General features: G+C 40.1%; 1 protein-coding gene across 6 annotated transcripts in view; it reads right to left on the bottom strand.

The window, feature by feature from the left end:
* LOC138440813 (uncharacterized) overlaps positions 1 to 20759 on the bottom strand; it is a 39430-nt gene that overhangs the window by 8240 nt on the left and 10431 nt on the right. For 4 of the 6 annotated variants that reach the window (XR_011257139.1, XM_069590775.1, XM_069590776.1 and 1 more), the window contains one exon: positions 2998 to 3150. The gene's annotated coding sequence lies outside the window, so the exon portion shown is untranslated. Of the gene's footprint in view, positions 1 to 2997; positions 3151 to 19063; positions 19308 to 20759 lie in introns of those variants that run through there. The other 2 variants (XR_011257137.1, XR_011257138.1) reach the window with 1 other exon arrangement.

Raw genomic sequence — 20759 nt, 5'->3', positions numbered from 1 at the left:
CAAGCTGTAAGAGGTCCAGGGGAACCTGTTAGGCAAGCTAGAGAGTTATCAGAGGGGTTTTGAGCTGAAACATCCCTTTCAAATGCAGAAGACTAAAGCCCTGAGTTAACTTTTGCCAGAGAGTGTCAGAAAAGTGGAAAAATACAATAAGGCAGGCAGATTCTTATTTTTTGGGATGCATGCTCAGGAAATACCAGGGGGAAACCCTGAGGCCTGATTGGCCTTGCCCATCAAGGCCTCTGCTGCATGACCTTGTCACGGGTGGGATTCCTCACGCTGGCTCCCGGCAGGGCGCGCCTTCTCATGTGTGCTGTGTGTCCCTTCTGGGGAGCTGATCTCTGGCTGTGACCCTCCCGGTGGATGTCGACCATCCAGAATCCCAAGAAGTCTTGGTTAGCAATGAAGCCTCCTTGCAGTTTGGTAGATGATGCCTCTCTGGGGCCGCGATTTCCCCCTTCTGGTTTTTGTTGCCCTCGCCTGCCTGTCTCTGGTGGCGGAATGGGCCGGTCTGCAGCTGGCTAGCTCTGTTGTTCAGTCCTTTGTTCTGTGAGCGGGCCTGGCGGTGTCTTAGGTTAGGGCTTTTTGGGGGATAGTTCCCTCTCTCTTTTTTTTTTCCCCTCTCTCTGTGCTATCCCCCAGTCTGGGTTGATATCTCATGTTAGTTCACTCAGATTGTCCTCCGGGCGTTCAGGCCCCATCCTTACCCTAAGCTATGCAGCCCTCGCCTCCCTGTCCAGCCCCCGCTTGCTGGTGGCAGACACGAGTGTCTGCGCTGCTTCTCTGCTCAGAGTTGCTGTTAGGCACATAATCTGTGGGTTTTAATTATGTATTTATTTATTTTCCTTCTGGTTCTTTGCCCTCTGAGATTCCAAGACTCACCACAGACCCTCTGGTGAGAGTGTTTCCTGGTGTTTGGAAACCTCTCACTTTTTAAGGACTCCCTTCCCAGGACAGATCTCTATCCCTACCTCTTTTGTCTCTCTTTTTATCTTTTATATTTTCTCCTACCACCTTTTGAAGACAATGGGCTGCCTTTCTGGGTGCTTGATGTCCTCTGCCAGCATTCAGAAGTTGTTTTGTGGAATTTTCTCAGCGTTAAAATGTTCTTTTGAGGAATTTGTGGGGAAGAAAGTGGTCTCCCCATCCTATTCCTCCGCCATCTTAGGACTGCCCCCCCCTCCCCTTCTTGTTTTCAATCCATCTAGCTACTCTCTGTTTTTTGGATGAATTCAATCCATTTACGTTTAGGATGATTATTGGTAGATAAAAGAATTAGTAGTGCCATTTTATCTTTTGTTTTCTGGTTGTTCTATATATTCATTGTTCCTTTTTCCAAGTATTTCTGTCTGCCAACTTTGGTTTGGTGATTTTCTTAGATGTTTTTCTCAGTTTCCTCTTTTTTAAATGTTTTGCTTCTCTGACTTAGATTTATGTTTTGTGGTTGAGGTTTGTATACAGTGTCTCAGATTAAATAGTCCTTTTTTCTGTTGATAATATCTTACCTACATCTACCTACATGGATTGCATCTTTTTTATTTTGTGTTCTGGTTGTTTCAAATAATCTGATTTTATATTGTGAATTTGTTACCAAGTTGAGGTAACTATAGTTATTTTTCTGCTTAATTTCCCCCTTTAGCCTTTATGCTGTATTAAATTTTTATTAACCTATTCTGATAAAGAGTTACAATATCCTGATTCTGTGTTTATCACCTTGCTCAATTTCCAGTGCTGTCTAGAACATTTTTAACCTGGTTTATTGAGTTCCTAAGCGCCAAAATTTATGTTTGGTTCTTTTTTAGAGGTTCAACCTTTTTTTTTTTTGAAGTATTCCTTTTGTTCATTAATTTTATTTCTGAGCTCATTAAACTACCTTTCTGAATTTTCTCATAGCTGGTTGAGTTTCTTCATGGCAGCTGTTTGAATTCTCTGTCAGTTCAGTCTCTGTACTCTGTGCCTTTAAGCTTGGTTTCTAGAGGATTATCATTTTCTTTCTGTGATAGCATTATTCTTGTTCTTCATAGTGCTTGATGAGTTGTCAGTTCATTTCAGTTCAGTTTCTTGGTCATGTCCAACTCTTTGTGGCCCCATGAACTGCAGCATGCCAGGCCTCCCTGTCCATCACCAACTCCTGGAGTTCACCCAAACCCATGTCCATTGAGTCGGTGATGCCATCCAACCATCTCATCCTCTGCATCCCCTTTTCCTCCTGCCCTCAAATTTCCCCAGCATCAGAGTCTTTTCCAATGAATCAGCTCTTTGCATGAGGTGGCCAAAGTACTGGAGCTTCAGCTTTAGCATCATTCCTTCCAAAGAAATCCCAGGGCTGATCTCCTTCAGAATGGACTGGTTGGATCTCCTTGCAGTCCAAGGGACTCTCAAGAGTCTTCTCCAACACCACAGTTCAAAAGCATCAATTCTTCGGCGCTCAGCCTTCTTCACTGTCTAACTTTCACATCCATACATGACCACAGGAATTAGATGGATTAAAAATAAGACCCAACTATATGCTGCCTGCAAGGTTTGGCTCTGTGCCTTCATTATCATTTGTTGTGTCTCTGAGGTTGCTGGTGCCTTGCTGCTACCATTTATTGCTGCCTGGTTCACTGTAATGTTGAGTTCGTCCCTCATATCCAGGATGGCATGATTTGCAGGTACTACTACCCAGGGGAGCTGGGGTCATGCAGGTGCCCTTGTTGTGCCTAGTGTTTTAAGGTTCATGAGCTCCACTGTTGCAAGGTGGGGATGGGGGTCCACGGTCATGGGCACCTCACTGGTTGGAAGAACAGGATCCCAGGGTCCACTGCCACTCTTACCCAGTTATCAATGGCCACAAGTGTCCTTGTGGCTGGGAGGCCAGAGTCTTGGGTTCCACATCCCCTGAATCCTACCAGGTTCCCTGGGGCTGCAGGTTCAGCTATCACAGACAGGTGCTTGGGTTTCAGACTGCCTCCATCATTCCCTCAGTTTCGTCTCCTCTATATATTTCACTCTACCCACCTTTAGATGTACAGATGCATGTAATAATCCATCATCTTGGTATGCTGGAGCACATTTGCCGAACTGTGTATGTTTTACTGGTTGTAGATTGACGGGGAAAGACAAAGGCAGCTTTGCACTCCACCATGTTGTTGACATCACTCTCTGCCTTATCTGTGTATTGAATTAGCACAATACAGAAGAGAATCAATCCCTCTGCACCTTATAAGCACTAGAGAGTAGAACAAATTTCTGCAATACTTCTGGTAACCGACTGTTGCTTTTCCTTGCCTGAAACTTGAACTGGAAATTAAAGCATTTCAAGTCCTGAGTTCAGCATTTCCTTCTCCAAGTTCTCCTGTGCCTTTAGAAGCAACTCACTAACCCACTGCACTTCTTTCACTAAAAATCTGTAAGACAGCAAATACTTGGGTACTCAGTGCTTTGCTTTCTACAGGCATTTATCTATAGTTATCTACAAAGAATTGTATAAGGTTAATTTAATTACATTTTTGCCACAGCATGCTGTGAAATATTGTTGTCTTTTTAAACACACACACACACACACACACACACAATAGAATAATTAATCTGATTAAATCTAATCAGAACACAGAGCCAAGTTTAGATGCCCAGCTCTAGAGTTCCATACTTCTAGAACCAATAACAGTAAAACTTAGAATTCAATCATGGAACCAAGTCTACTATGAAATTAGGGATAATGGATTTATTATAGGAATTAGACCTTACACATTTGAGGAAACAGCTTGGAGTGGAAAATTTGAAAGAAGGAGTTTTGATTTTCAAAATAGCCACCAAGCAGTTAGTAAAAGAATATCCACCTGCTGAAGAGAGACTGCCAAGTTTGATTTTGTGATAAAGTATTTGCAAATCTGTCATGTCTTTGGCTCCACAGGCAAATGCCTGTTGATAGGCTTGAAGTCACTTTTGGTCATCAGGAACATTAGTTGGGAAGAAGAGCTGAGTACAGCAGAATACAGAGAAGTCAAACTAAAATTCATTGGCACTCCTGAATCTGTCTGTCAACTCATCGAATGTCAAAGACCTTCAGAAAGCAATTATTGTTACTTCACTTCTGCCTGTTAAATTGCATACTAGCTTCTCTTAGGTGATTCTAAAAATCTTGTTAATCAAGTTGATACCGAAGAACTCAGCACAAGCATTTAGTTGACTAGTAAACAAGAGGGTCATCTTCTCAATGCAAAGAGCCAACTCATTGGAAAAGGCATTTAAGGAAATCTTATGGCCAAACACTGGGTGGCCATTAGATCATACTGAACTAGATATGAGCCCCTAGGCACCTAGAACTAAAAATAAAAATAAGAACCTAAACTAGAACTCAAAGGTCACACACTGCAGGGAATTATCAATACACAAAATTAACCTAATAAACAATCAGCACAAACTAGAAACAACAAACCTTGGAGGGCAGAGGAAACCAGAACTCAAAGGCCATCCACTGCAGGAAATTATCAATACACAGAATTAATCTAGGAACATCACTAAACTATTAAACAAACAGCAGCAAACTGAAAACAACAAACCTGTGAGGGCAGAGGAATGTGAGAACTGGAGTGTTATAATGTATTATCTAAGACATCTAGTTTTAAACAATAATTGTGATATCCTTGGTGGCTCAGCTGGTGAAGATTCCACCTGCAATGTGGGAGACCGGGCTTCGATCCTTGTGTTGGGGAGATACCCTGGAGAAGGGAACAGCTACCCACTCCAGTATTCTGGCCTGGAGAATTCCAAGGGGGTTGCAAAGAGTTGGAAATGACTGAGAGCCTTTCACTACTTCTATGTCTCATACAAAGAAACAGGAAAGTATGCAACATACAGAGGAAATAAAAACAATCAAAAGCAAGTGTCTCTGATAGGCACAGATAAAGAGGATGTGGCATGTAAATAAAATGGAACACTACTCTCCCATAAAAATAATGAAACTACCATTTGTAGCAACATGGCTACAGCTAGTGATTATCACACTAAGAGAAGTCAGTCAGAGAAAGATAAACACCATATGATATGACTTATATGTGGAATCTAAAATGGCACAAATGAACCTATCTATGAAACAGAAATCGACTCATAGACATAGTGATCAGACTTGTGGTTGCCAAGGGAGAGTGGGTTGGGGGAGGGATGCAATGGGAGGTCCAGGTTAGCAGATGTAAGTGATTGCATGCGGAATGGATAAGCAGCAAGGCCCTGTTGCGTAGCACACAGAACTCTATTCAATATCCTGTGATAAAGCAGGTGGCCAATAAACACAGGAAAAGATACTCAACTTTGCTCATTATTAAAGAAATGCAAATCAAAACTACAATGAGATATCACCTCACATTGGTCAGAATGGCCATCATCAAAAACTCTACAAACAATAAATGCTGGAGAGGGTGTGGGGAAAAGGGAAACGTCTTGCACCATTAGTGGGAATGTAGATTGATACAGACAATATGGAGAACGGTATGAGATTCTTTAAAAATCTAGGATTAAAAGAAACATATGACCCACTACTATGCATACACCCTGAGAAAACCGTAATTCAAAAAGACACATGTACCCTAGTGTTCACTGCAGTGCTATTTACAATAGCCAGGACATGGAAGCAACCTAGATATCCACTGACAGATGAATAGATAAAGAAGTTATGGGGGGCGGTCCTAAGATGGCAGAGGAATGGGATGGGGAGACCACTTTCTCCCTCACGAATTCATCAAAAGAACATTTCAATGCTGAGTAAACTTCACAAAACAACTTCTGAATGCTGGTAGAGAACATCAGGCACCCAGAAAAGGAGATCATTGTCTTCAGGAACAGGTAGGAAAAAATATAAAAGATGAAAAAGGAGCTCCATTCTGGGAAGGGAGTCTTAAAAAGAGAGAAGTTTCCAAACACCAGGAAACACTCTCGCTGCTGAGTCTGTGGCGAGCCTTGGAAGCACAGAGGGCAACATAACAGGGAGGGAAAATAAATAATTAAAACCAACAGATTATGAGCCCAACGGTAACTCCCCCAGCTTAGATGAGGCACAGACGCCTGCATATGCCACTAGCAAGTGGGGGGCTGGGCAGGGAGGCGTGGGCTGCAGTGCTTTTCAAGAATCGGGCTGTAATGCCCGGAGTGTAACCAGAGTGAACTAACTTGGGCTAGCAAACCGGACTGTGGGATAGCTATCATGCAAAAAGCTCTAACATAAGACACCGCCAGGACCACGCACAGAACAAAGGATGGAACAGAATTAGCTGGCTGCAGACCATCCCCCTCTGGTGGCAGGCAGCCAGAGTCGGAAGGGCTGGAAGGGGACAATCGCAGCCCCAGGGAGACATTACCAAATTGCAAGCAAGTTTCTTTGCTAACTAAGACTTGGGGTTCTGGACAGTCACCATCCACCTAAGAAGGGGCGCCAGATGTACACCCAGAAAACTGAGTAGCAGAGATGGGAAAGGCGATAAGTCACAGTGACTGTGCTCGCCAGACACCCGAGCTGCTCAGACCTGGGAAGGGAGGGCACAAATCACAAGCCCAACCAAGTCTGTGCCTCTGAGAACTACCTGAGTGCCTGAGCCTGAGCGGCTTAGACCGGGGAGGTGAATGCAGCCCAGGGCCGGCCTCAGATGGTTCCCGGCGGAGAAGCCTAGAGCCTGAGCAGGGTGCGCGGTGAGCAGGGCAGGCCCAGCGTGGCTGAGATACTATGAGCACATGCCAGTGTTATTTGTCTGCAGCAACCCTCCTTCCCCACAGCGCAATTGAACAAGTGAGCCTAAAAAAAGTGTCCACCACCGCTCCCTTGTGTCAGGGCGGAAAACAGACACTGGAGACCAGCAAACAGAAGAAGCTAAAACAGCTAGAACTTCCGCCTTGGAAGTGACAGGTGCAATAGATTAAAACCCTGTCATTAGTACCGACTACATAGGAAGGGGCCTATAGAGCTTGAGAAATATAAGCCGGACCAAGGAATTATCTGAAAATGAACTGACCCCACACTGCCCACAACAACACCAGAGAAAGTCCCAGATATACCTTAATTTTTAAGTTCTCTATTTCTCCTTTAATTTTTATTTTATAACCTACTAATACTTAAAAAAAAGAAAGACCCTATTTTTAAACCAAACGCCATATATATTTTTTGTGTTTTTTTTTAATAGTTCTTGTGACTTTGTTTTTTTCCCTTCTTCTTCTTTTCTTTAATATTGTATTTTTGAAAATCCAACCTCTACCCTAGATTTTTAATCTTTGCTTTTTGGTATTTGTTGTCAATTTTGTACCTTTAAAAACCCAGTCTTCAGTACCCATTTTTACTTGAGAGCGAGATTACTGGCTTGACCAGTTTCTCCTCCTTTGGACTCTCCTTTTTCTAGACCAGGTTGTCTTTGTCTCCTCCCTCCCCCTTCTCTTCTCTACCCAACTCTGTGAATCTCTGTGTGTTACAGATGATGGAGAACACTTAGGGAACTGGTTGCTGGCTGTCTCTCTCCTTTTCATTTCCCTCTTTTATCCTCCTGGCCACCTCTGTCTCTGTCCACCCTCTCCTCTTCTCTGTATAATTCCGTGAACATCTCTGAGTGGTCCAGACAGTGAAGTACACATAAGGAAGTGATTACTGGCTAGCTTGCTCTCTCCTCTTCTGATCCAACTTCATCTCATTCCAGTCACCTCTAACTCCCCACTCCCTCTTCTCTTCTCCATGTAACTCAGTGAACCTCTCTGGGTGTCCCTCAATGTGGAGAAAATTTTCATCTCTAACCTAGATGTTTTATCATCAGTGCTGTATATATGGAGAAGTCTTGAGGCTACTGTAAAAATTAAAACTGAAAACCAGAAGCAGGAGGCTTAAGTCCAAATCCTGAGAACATCAGAGAACTCCTGATTCCAGGGAACATTAATCGATAGGAGCTCATCAAATGCCTCCATACCTACACTGAAACCAAGCACCACCCAAGGGCCAACAAGTTCCAGAGCAAGACATACCATGCAAATTCTCTAGCATCACAGGAACACACCCCTGAGCTTCAATATACAGGCAGCTCAAAGTTACTCCAAAACCATTGACTTCTCATAACTCATTACTAGACACTTCATTGCATTCCAGAGAGAAGAAATCGAGCTCCAGCCACCAGAACTCTGACACAAGCTTCCCTAACCAAGAAACCTTGACAAGCCACTGATACAACCCCACCCACAGCGAGGAAACTCCACAATAATGAGAACTCCACAAACTGCCAAAACACAGAATGGCCACCCCAAATGCAGCAATATAACTAAGATGAAGAGACAGAGGAATACCCAGCAGGTAAAGGAACAGGAGAAATGCCCAACAAACCAAACAAAAAAGGAAGAGATAGGGAATCTACCTGATAAAGGATTCCGGATAATGATAGTGAAAATGATCCAAAACGTTGAAATCAAAATGGAATCACAGATAGATAGCCTGGAGACAAGGATTGAAAAGATGCAAGAAAGGTTTAACAAGGACCTAGAAGAAATAAAAACGAGTTGATATATAATCAATAATGCAATAAATGAGATCAGAAACACTCTGGAGGCAACAAATAGTAGAACAATGGAGGCAGAAGATAGGATTAGCGAAATAGAAAATAGAATGGTAGAAATAAATGAATCAGAGAGGAAAAAAGAAAAATGAATTAAAAGAAATGAGGACAATCTCAGAGACCTCCAGGACAATATGAAATGCTCCAACATTTGAATTATAGGAGTCCCAGAAGAAGACGACTAAAAGAAAGACCATGAGAAAATACTTGGGGAGATGATAGTTGAAAACTTCCCTAAAATGGGGAAGGAGATAGTCACCCAAGTCCAAGAAACCCAGAGATTCCCAAACAGGATAAACCCAAGGCAAAACATCACGAGACACATATTAATCAAATTAACAAAGATCAAACACAAAGAACAAATATTTAAAGCAGCAAGGGGAAAACAACAAATAACACACAAGGGGATTCCCATAAGGATAACAGCTGATTTTTCAATAGAAACTCTTCAGGCCAGGAGGGAATCACAAGACATACTTAAAGTAATGAAAGAAAATGACCTACAGCCCAGATTACTGTACCCAGCAAGGATCTCATTCAAATAGGAAGGAGAAATCAAAAGCTTTACAGACAAGCAAAAGCTGAGAGAATTCAGCACCACCAAATCAGCTCTCCAAAAATTGCTAAAGGATATTCTCTAGACAGGAAACACAAAAAGGGTGTATAAACCTGAACCCAAAACAATAAAGTAAATGGTAACGGGATCATACTTATCAATAATTACCTTAAATGTAAATGGGTTGAACGCCCCAACCAAAAGACAAAGACTGGCTGAATGGATAAAAAACAAGACCCCTATATATGTTGTCTACAAGAGACCCACCTCAAAACAAGAGACACATACAGACTGACAGTGAAGGGCTGGAAAAAGATATTCCATGCAAATAGAGACCAAAAGAAAGCAGGAGTAGCAATACTCATATCCGATAAAATAGACTTTAAAACAAAGGCTGTGAAAAGAGACAAAGAAGGACACTACATAATGATCAAAGGATCAATCCAAGAAGAAGATATAACAATTATAAATATATATGCACCAACATAGGAGCACTGCAATATGTAAGACAAATGCTAACAAGTATGAAAGGGGAAATTAACAATAACACAATAATAGTGGGAGACTTTAATACCCCACTTACACCTATGGACAGATTAACTAAACAGAAAATTAACAAAGAAACGCAAACGTTAAATGATACAATAGACCAGTTAGACCTAATTGATATCTATAGGACATTTCACCCTAAAACAATGAATTTCACCTTTTTCTCAAGTGCTCACGGAACCTTCTCCAGGATAGATCACATCCTGGGGCATAAATCTAACCTTGATAAATTAAAAAAAATTGAAATCATCCCAAGCATCTTTTCTGACCATAATGCATTAAGATTAGATCTCAATTACAGGAGAAAAACTATTAAAAATTCCAACATATGGAAGCTGAACAACATGCTTCTGAATAACCAACAAATCACAGAAGAAATCAAAAAAGAAATCAAAATATGCATAGAAACGAATGAAAATGAAAACACAACAACCCCGAACCTGTGGGACACTATAAAAGCAGTGCTAAGGGGAAAGTTTATAGCATTACAGGCATGCCTCAAGAAACAAGAAAAAAGTCAAATAAATAACCTAACTCTACACCTAAAGCAACTAGAAAAGGAAGAAATGGAGAACCCCAGGGTTAGTAGAAGGAAATAAATCTCAAAAATTAGGGCAGAAATAAATGCAAAAGAAACAAAAGAGACCATACCAAAAATCAACAAAGCCAAAAGCTGGTTCTTTGTAAGAATAAATAATATTGACAAACCATTAGCCAGACTCATCAAGAAGCAAAGAGAGAAAAGTCAAATCAATAAAATTAGAAATGAAAACGGAGAGATCACAACAGACAACACAGAAATACAAAGGATCCTAAGAGACTACTATCCGCAAGTATATACCAATAAAATGGAAAAGGTGGAAGAAATGGACAAATTCTTAGAAAAGTACAACTTTCCAAAGCTGAATCAGGAATAAATAGAAAATCTCAACAGACCCATCACAAGCACTGAAATTGAAACTGTAATCAGAAATCTTCCAGCAAACAAAAGCCCAGGTCCAGATGGCTATACAGCTGAATTCTACCAAAAATTTAGAGAAGAGCTAACATGAATCCCAGGGATGGGGAAGCCTGGTGGGCTGCCGTCTATGGGGTTGCATAGAGTCGGACACGACTGAAGTGACTTAGCAGCAGCAGCAACACCTATCCTACTCAAACTCTTCCAGAAAATTGCAGAGGAAGGTAAACTTCCAGACTCATTCTATGAGGCCACCATCACCCTAATACCAAAACCTGACAAAGCTGCCACACAAAAAAGAAAACTACAGGCCAATATCACTGATGAACATAAATGCAAAAATCCTCAACAAAATTCTAGCAGTCAGAATCCGACAACACATTAAAAAGATCATACACCATGACCAAGTGGGCTTTATCCCAGGGATGCAAGGATTCTTCAATATCTGCAAATCAATCAATGTAATTCACCACATTAACAAATTGAAAAATAAAAGCCATATGATTATCTCAATAGATGCAGAGAAAGCCTTTGACAAAATTCAACATCCATTTATGATAAAAACTCTCCAGAAAGTAGGAATAGAAGGAACATACCTCAACATAATAAAATCTATATATGACAAACCCACAGCAAACATTATTCTCAATGGTGAAAAATTGAAAGCATTTCCCCTAGAGTCAAGAACAAGACAAGGGTGCCCACTTTCACTGCTATAATTCAACATAGTTCTGGAAGTTTTGGCCACAGCAATCAGAGCAGAAAAAGAAAGAAAAGGAATCCAAATAGGAAAAGAAGAAGTAAAACTCTCACTGTTCACAGATGACATGATCCTCTACATAGAAAACCCTGAAGACTCCACCAGAAAACTACTAGAGCTAATCAATGAATATAGTAAAGTTGCAGGATATAAAATCAACACACAGAAATTCCTTGCATTCCTATACACTAATAATGAGAAAGTAGAAAAAGAAATTAAGGAAACAATTCCATTCACCATTGCAATGAAAAGAATAAAATGCTTAGGAATATATCTACCTAAAGAAACCAAAGACCTATATATAGAAAACTATAAAACACTGATGAAAGAAATCAAAGAGGAGATTAATAGATGGAGAAATATACCATGTTCATGGATTGGAAGAATCAATATAGTGAAAATGAGTAAAATACCCAAAGCAATCTATAGATTCAATGCAATCCCTATCAAGCTACCAACTGTATTTTTCACAGAGCTAGAACAAATAATTTCACAATTTGTATGGAAATACAAAAAACCTCAAATAGCCAAAGCAATCTTGAGAAAGAAGAATGGAACTGGAGGAACCAACCTGCCTGACTTCAGGCTCTACTACAAAGCCACAGTCATCAAGACAGTATGATACTGGTACTGGCACAAAGACAGACATATAGATCAATGGAACACAATAGAAAGCCCAGAGATAAATCCACACACATATGGACACCTTATCTTTGACAAAGGAAGCAAGAATATACAATGGAGTAAAGACAATCTCTTTAACAACTGGTGCTAGGAAAACTGGTCAACCACTTGTAAAAGAATGAAACTAGAACACTTTCTAACACCTTTCACAAAAATAAACTCAAAATGGATTAAATATCTAAATGTAAGACCAGAAACTAGAAAACTCCTAGAGGAGAACATAGGCAAAACACTCTCTGGCATAAATCACAGCAGGATCCTCTATGATCCACCTCCCAGAATACTGGAAATAAGAGCAAAAATAAACAAATGGCATCTAATTAAAATTAAAAGCTTCTGCACAACAAAGGAAACTATCAGTTCAGTTCAGTCGCTCAGTCGTGTCCGACTCTTTGAGACCCCATGAATCGCAGCACACCAGGCCTCGCTGTCCATCACCAACTCCCAGAGTTCACTCAAACTCACGTCCATCGAGTCGGTGATGCCATCCAGCCATCTCATCCTGGGTCGTCCCCTTCTCCTCCTGCCCCCAATACCTCCCAGCATCAGAGTCTTTTCCAATGAGTCAACTCGTCGCATGAGGTGGCCAAAGTACTGCAGTTTCAGCTTTAGCATCATTCCTTCCAAAGAAATCCTAGGGTTGATCTCCTTCAGAATGGACTGGTTGGATCTCCTTGCAGTCCAAGGGACTCTCAAGAGTCTTCTCCAACACCGCAGTTCAAAAGCATCAATTCTTTGGCGCTCAGCCTTCTTCACAGTCCAAATCTCACATCCACACATGACTACTGGGAAAACCATAGCCTTGACTAGATGGACCTTAGTTGGCAAAGTAATGTCTCTGCTTTTCAATATGCTGTCTAGGTTGGTCATAACTTTTCTTCCAGGGAGTAAGAGTCTTTTAATTTCATGGCTGCAGTCACCATCTGCAGTGATTTTGGAGCCCCCAAAAATAAAGTCTGACACTGTTTACATTGTTTCCCCGTCTATTTCCCATGAAGTGATGGGACCGGATGCTATGATCTTCATTTTCTGGATGTTGAGCTTTAAGCCAACTTTTTCACTCTCCACTTTCACTTTCATCAAGAGGCTTTTTAGTTCCTCTTCACTCTCTGCCATAAGGGTGGTGTCATCTGCATATCTGAGGTTATTGATATTTCTCCTGGCAATCTTGATTCCAGCTTGTGTTTCTTCCAGTCCAGCGTTTCTCATGATGTACTCTGCATAGAAGTTAAATAAGCAGGGTGACAATAAACAGCCTTGACATGCTCCTTTTCCTATTTGGAACCAGTCTGTTGTTCCATGTCCAGTTCTAACAGTTGCTTCCTGATCTGCATACAGATTTCTCAAGAAGCAGGTTACGTGGTCTGGTATTCCCATCTCTTGCAGAATTTTCCACAGTTTATTGTAATCCACATAGTCAGAGGCTTTGGCATAGTCAATAAAGCAGAAATAGATGTTTTTCTGGAACTCTCTTTCTTTTTCCATGATCCAGTGGATGTTGGCAATTTGATCTCTGGTTCCTCTGACTTTTCTAAAACCAGTTTGAACATCAGGAAGTTCACAGTTTACGTATTGCTAAAGCCTGGCTTGGAGAATTTTGAGCATTACTTTACTAGCATGTGAGATGAGTGCAATTGTGTGGTAGTTTGAGCATTCTTTTGCATTACCTTTCTTTGGGATTGGAATAAAAACTGACCTTTTCCAGCCCTGTGGCCACTGCTGAAGTTTTCCAATTTTGCTGGCATATTGAGTGCAGCACTTTCACAGCATCATCTTTCAGGATTTGAAATAGCTCAACTGGAATTCCATCACCTCCACTAGCTTTGTTCGTAGTGATGCTTTCTAAGGCCCACTTGACTTCACATTCCAGGATGTCTGGCTCTAGATGAGTGATCACACCATCGTGATTATCTGGGTCATGGAGATCTTTTTTTGTACAATTCCTCCGTGTATTCTTGCCACCTCTTCTTAATATCTTCTGCTTCTGTTAGGTCCCTACCATTTCTGTCCTTTATTGAGCCCATCTTTGCATGAAATGTTCCCTTGGTATCTCTAATTTTCTTGAAGGGATCTCTAGTCTTTCCCATTGTGTTGTTTTCCTCTTTCTTTTCATTGATCACTGATGAAGGCTTTCTTATCTCTTCTCGTTTTTCTTTGGAAATCTGCATTCAGATGCTTATATCTTTCCTTTTCTCCTTTGCTTTTTGCTTCTCTTCTTTTCACAGCTATTTGTAAGGCCTTCCCAGACAGCCACTTTGCTTTTTTGCATTTCTTTTCCATGGGGATGGTCTTGATCCCTGCCTCCTGTACAATGTCATGAACCTCATTCCATAGTTCATCAGGCACTCTATCTATCATATCTAGTCCCTTAAATCTATTTCTCATTTCCACCGTATAATTATAAGGGATTTGATTTAGGTCATACCTGAATGGTCTAGTGGTTTTCCCTACTTTCTTCAATTTCAGTCTGAATTTGGTAATAAGGAGTTCATGATCTGATTTACAGTCAGCTCCCAGTCTTGTTTTTGTTGACTGTATAGAGCTTCTCCATCTTGGCTGCAAAGAATCAAATCAATCTGGTGATGTCCATGTGTAGAGCCTTCTCTATAAGCAAGGTGAGAAGACAGCCTTCAGAATGGGAGAAAATAATAGCAAATGAAGCAACTGACAAACAACTAATCTCAAAAATATGCAAACAACTTATGCAGCTCAATTCCAGAAAAATAAATGATCCAATCAAAAAATGGGCCAAAGAACTAAATAGACATTTCTCCAAAGAATACATACGGATGGCTAACAAACACATGAAAAGATGCTTAACATCACTCATTATCAGAGAAACGCAAATCAAGACCACAATGAGGTACCATTTCACACCAGTCAGAATGACTGTGATCCAAAAGTCTACAAGTAATAAATGCTGGAGAGGGTGTGGAGAAAAGGGAACCCTCTTACACTGTTGGTGGGAATGCAAACTAGTACAGCACTATGGAGAACAGTGTGGAGATTCCTTAAAAGACTGGAAATAGAAGTGCCTTATGACCCAGCAATCCCCCTGCTGGGCATACACACCGAGGAAACCAGAATTGAAAGAGACACATGTACCCCAATGTTCATCACAGCACTGTTTATAATAGCCAGGACATGGAAGCAACCTAGATGTCCATCAGCAGATGAATGGATAAGAAAGCTGTGGTACATATATACAATGGAGTATTACTCAGCCATTAAAAAGAATACATTTGAATCAGTTCTAATGAGGTGTTTGAAACTGGAGCCGATTATACAGAATGAAGTAAGCCAGAAATAAAAACACCAATACAGTATACTAACACATATATATGGAATTTAAAAAGATGGCAATGATAACCCTGTATGCGAGACAGCAAAAGAGACAGATGTATAGAACAGACTTTTGGACTCTGTGGGAGAGGGACAGGGTGGGGTGATTTGGAAGAATGACATTGAAACATGTATACTATCATGTAAGAAAAGAATCGCCAGTCTAGGTTCAATACAGGATACAGGATGCTGGGGGCTGGTGCACTGGGATGACCCAGAGAGATGATATGGGGAGGGTGGTGGAGGGGGGTTCAGGGTTGGGAACTCATGTACTCCTGTGGCAGATTCATATCAATGTATGGCAAAACCAATATAGTATTTTAAAGTAAAAAAAAAAAAAAATTAAATAAAGTTTAACCACCCCCCCCCCCCAAAGCAGATTGCCAGTCCAGGTTCGATGCATGAGACAGGGACTTCAGGGCTGGTGCACTGGGATGACCCTGAGGGATGGGATGGGGAGGGAGGGTGTAGAAGGGGTGTTCAGGATGGGAGGCGCATGTACACCCATGGCTGATTCATGTCAATGTATGGCAAAACCCACTACAATATTATAACGTAATTAGCCTCCAATTAAAATAAATAAATACATAAAAAAGAAAAAATAACTACAGTGTGATCTCATTTTTGTTGAAAATGTCTATATATATGAGAAAAAATAAATAGGAAATAGTGAAATTAAAAAAAAGAAGTTATGGTATATATATACAATGGAATCTTACTCAGCTGTAAAAAAGAATGAATTTGTATTAGTTATAGTGAGGTGGGTGAACCTAGAAACTGTTATACAGAGTGAAGTAAGTCAGAAAGAGAAAATATATAGTAATGTGATTATATGGAATCTAGAAAAATAGTACTGATGGAGCTATTTGCAGGGAAGAAATGGAGATGTTGACATGGAGAAAGGACTTGTAGACTCAGGGAGGGAAGAATAGGGTAGGATGAATTGAGAAAGCAGCATTGACATATATACACCACCATGTGTAATGGTGAGAAGCTGTTAGTTGAATGATAGCTGATGAGAAGTTGTTATATAATGCAGGGAGCCCAGACTGGTGCTCTGTGATGACCTGGAGGGGTGGGATGGGGGAAACGGAGGGAGGCTCAAGGGGGGCAGGATATATGTATGTAATTATGACTGATTCATGCTGTTGTGTGGCATAAATTAACACAATATTGTAAAGCAATTATCCTCCAATTTAAACAAAACATGAAATAGAATGGATATTTAAAAAAGACTATATATGTATATGTACATATATAACTGAATCATTTTGCTGTACAGAAGAAATTAATACAAGCTTGTAAATGAACTATACTTAAATTTAAAAATAAACCAAAGAAATTATGAAATAATTGATATTGGCAGGATGTGGCTTTTTTCTCTGCGAAGGTAAAATCATCTTCACTTACAGATGGATGACTGTATCCATAAGGTAGAAACATAGAGTGTATTGTTGTTGATGATGGATATATGAAAGTTAAAGTCGCTCAGCTGTGTCCAACTCCTTGCGACCCCATGGAGTATACAGTTCATAGAATTCTCCCGGCCAGAATACTGGAGTGGGTAACCTTTCCCTTCTCCAGGGGATCTTCCTGAGCCGGGAATTGAACCAGGGTCTCTTGCATTGCAGGCAGATTCTTTACCAACTGAGCTATAAGGGAATATATATCCTGATGGATATATTGATATGTTCAAATATGTGTAGAAATATGTACCTGGTTCTAAAAAGTCAAAAGCGTTGCTTGTTTAGTTCAGTTCAGTTCAGTCACTCAGTGGTGTCAAAAACTGTGACCCATGGACTGTAGCACGCCAGGCTTCCCTGTCCATCATCAACTCCTGGAGTTTGCTCGAACTCATGTCCATTGATTCGGTGATGCCATCCAAACATCTCATCCTCTGTCATCCCCTTCTCCTGCCTTCAATATTTCCCAGCATCAGGGCCTTTTCAAATGAGTCAGTTCTTCGCATCAGGTGGCCGAAGTATTGGAGTTTCAGTTTCATCATGAGTCATTCCAATGACTATTCAGGATTGGTTTCCTTTAGGATGGACTGGTTTGATCTCCCTGCAGTCCAAGAGACTCTCAAGAGTCTTCTCCAACACCACAGTTCCAAAGTATCAATTCTTTGGTGCTCAGCTTTCTTTATAGTCCAACTCATATCCATACATGGCTCCTGGAAAAATCACAACTTTGACTAGAGGGACCTTTGTAGGCAAAAAAATGTCTCTGTTTTTGAATATGATGTCTAGGTTGGTCATAACTTTTCTTCCAAGGAGCAAGTGTCTTAATTTCAAGGCTGCTGTCACCATCTGCAGTGATTTTGGAGCCTAAGAAAATAAAGTCTGTCACTGTTTCCATTGTTTCCCCATCTATTTCCCATAAAGTGATGGGAAAGAGGCCATGATCTTAGTTTTTTGAATGTTGAGTTTTAAGTCAGCTCTTTCACCCTCTTCTTTCACTTTCATCACGAGGCTCTTTAGTTCTTCTTTGCTTTCTGCCATAAGGGTTGGTGTCATCTGCATATCTGAGGTTATTGATATTTCTCCCAGCAATCTTGATTTCAGCTTGTGCTTCATCCAGTCTGGCATTTTGCATGATGTACTCTGCATATAAGTTAAATAAGCAGGGTGATAGTATACAGCCTCGACACACTCCTTTCCCAATTTAAATCAATCCATTGTTTCATGTCTGGTTCTGATTGTTGTATCTTGACCTGCATACAGATTTCCCAGGAGGCAGGTAAGGTGGTGATATTCCCATATCTTGAAGAATTTTTCACAGTTTCCTGTGATCCACACAGTCAAAGACTTTGGTGTAGTCAATAAAGCAGAAATACATATTTTTCTGGAACTCTCTCTTTTTTAAATTTTCCAACAGATGTTGGGAATTTGATCTCTGGTTTCTCTGTTTTTTTTTTTTTTTCTCCTAAATCCAGCTTGAACATCTGGAAGTTCTTGGTTCATGTACTTTTGAAGCCTAGCTTGCAGAATTTTGAGCATTATTTTACTAGTGTGTGAGATATGTGCAACTGTGTGGTAGTTTGAGCATTCTTTGGCATTGCCTTTCTTTGAGATGGGAACGAAAACTGGCCTTTTCTAGTCCTGTGGCCACTGCTGAGTTTTTTAAGTTTGCTGGCATATTGAGTGCAACACTCTCATAGCATCGTCTTTTAGGATTTGAAATAGCTCAACTGGAATTCCATCCCCTCCACTAGCTTTGTTCATGGTGATGCTTCCTAAGGCCCATTTGACTTCACATTCCAGGATGTCTGGCTCTAGGTGAGTGATCACACCATCGTGGTTATCTGGGTCATGAAGATCTTTTTTGTATAGTCCTTCTGTGCATTCTTGCCACCTCTTCTTAATATCATCTGATTCTGTTAGGTCTATACCATTTCTGTCCTTTATTGTGCCTATCTTTGCATGAAATGTTCCCTTGGTATCTCTAATTTTCTTGAAGAGATTTCTAGTCTTTCCCATTCTACTGTTTTCCTCTATTTCTTTGCATTCATCACTGAGGAAGTCTTTCTTTTCTCTCCTTGCTATTCTTTGGAACTCTGCATTCAGATGGGTATAGCTTTCCTTTTCTCCTTTACCTTTAGCTTCTCTTCTTTTCTCAGCTATTTGTAAGGCCTCCTCAGACAGCCATTTTGCCTTCTTGCATTTCTTTTTCTTGGGGATGGTCTTGATCACTGCCTCCTGTTCAGTGTCATGAACCTCTGTCCATAGTTCTTCTAGAAGTGAAAGAGGTGGATTGTACCAGTTACTAACTTTTTGCCTCTTATGTGCAGTAACACCCTTCTTTGTTCTTCTTTGTAATATTTCATCTTGACCTTATAGACATGTCTTCTTTGACAAATGGCTTTATGTTAGGCTTTGCGTGTTTTAATCCAACTGCATATTTTTTCTGAAAAGATATTAGATAGTATTTTCAATGCCAATACTAATAACATCAAAAGTTTAAAAAAAAACAGGCAAAAGATTTGAATCTGTTTTTCTCCAAAGAAAATATGCAAATGGTCAATAAACCTGTGGAAAGATGCCCAACATTATTAGTCACTGGTGAAACCACAAATTGAAACCACAAATTGAAACCACAATGAAATTTCACTTACCCCTCATTAGGATAGCCAAATTTTGAAATGTGGAACATAAGTATTGATAATGATGTGGATAAATTGAAATCCTTGTATGTTGCTGTTGGGGATGTAAAATGGTTCAGAAGCTTTGGAAAACAGGTGGTGGTTTGTCAGAATGCTAAACAGATTTTCCATTTTGACCCCAGAAATTCTCCTTGTAAAGTAGATATATAACCAGGAAAAATGAACATATACATATATGTTCATAGTGACATCATTTGTAATAGCTTTACAAAAAGGTAAATAACATAAATGTCTATCAACTGATCAATGGAAAAACAAAATGTGGCATATCCATATAATGAAATATATATTTTTAAATTTGTTTATTTTTAATTGAAGGATAATTGCTTTACAGAATTTTGTTGTTTTCTGTCAAACACCAACATGAATCAGCCATAGGTATACATATGGCCCCTCCCTCTTGTCCCCCTCCCTTCTGTCCCCATTCTATCCCTCTAGGTCAACTAGGAAGACTCTGTGTCAATGGAGAAACATATAATAAAATATTATTTGCAAAACAATAGCAACAAAAACAACAACAAAGAGTGAGGCCATGATACATGCTACAACATGAATGAACCTTGAAAACACTGGGCTAAGTAAGAACATCTAGTCACAAAGACCACATGCATGATTGCATTCATATGAAATATCCAACAGAGATGGAAAGCAGGTAAGCAGTTGTCAAGGGTTGGGACAGAGGAGTGGGTAACAGAAATGAGGAGTGAATGTTATTGTGTATGAAGTTTCTTTGGGGGAATTGAAAATGTTCTAAAATTAGACTGTGGTGATAGCAGCACTATGTGACTATTCTAAAAGCCACTGGTCTTTATACTTTTAAAGGGTGAATTTTGTTGTATATGTGATATACTTCAGTAAAAATGTAAAAACATTAAACCTAATAATAAAAGTTGAATTAAGAGTACAATCTAAGGAGCCTGACTCTCTGAATTTGAATTAAGCTTGGCTACCTACTAAACTGAATTAAGCTGTGCACCTTTGGGCATTTACGTAAGCTATTTGTGCCTCAGTTTTCTTATCTGTAAAGTGAGGTGAATGACAGTATCTACTTCATAGTATTGGTATCAGGATTAATTGAATTAACATACATTAAAATGGTTAGAAAAATGCCTTGGCACAAAGTAAGCATCTTGTAAATGCTTAATTATGATAGTTTATTGTTTTGATTGTTTATATCAGCTCTACTATTACAAAAG

Source organism: Ovis canadensis, chromosome 5 (assembly GCF_042477335.2).
Source record: "Ovis canadensis isolate MfBH-ARS-UI-01 breed Bighorn chromosome 5, ARS-UI_OviCan_v2, whole genome shotgun sequence".
Classification (NCBI taxonomy): Eukaryota; Metazoa; Chordata; class Mammalia; order Artiodactyla; family Bovidae; genus Ovis; species Ovis canadensis.
This window is presented reverse-complemented; position numbering and strand designations above follow the sequence as displayed.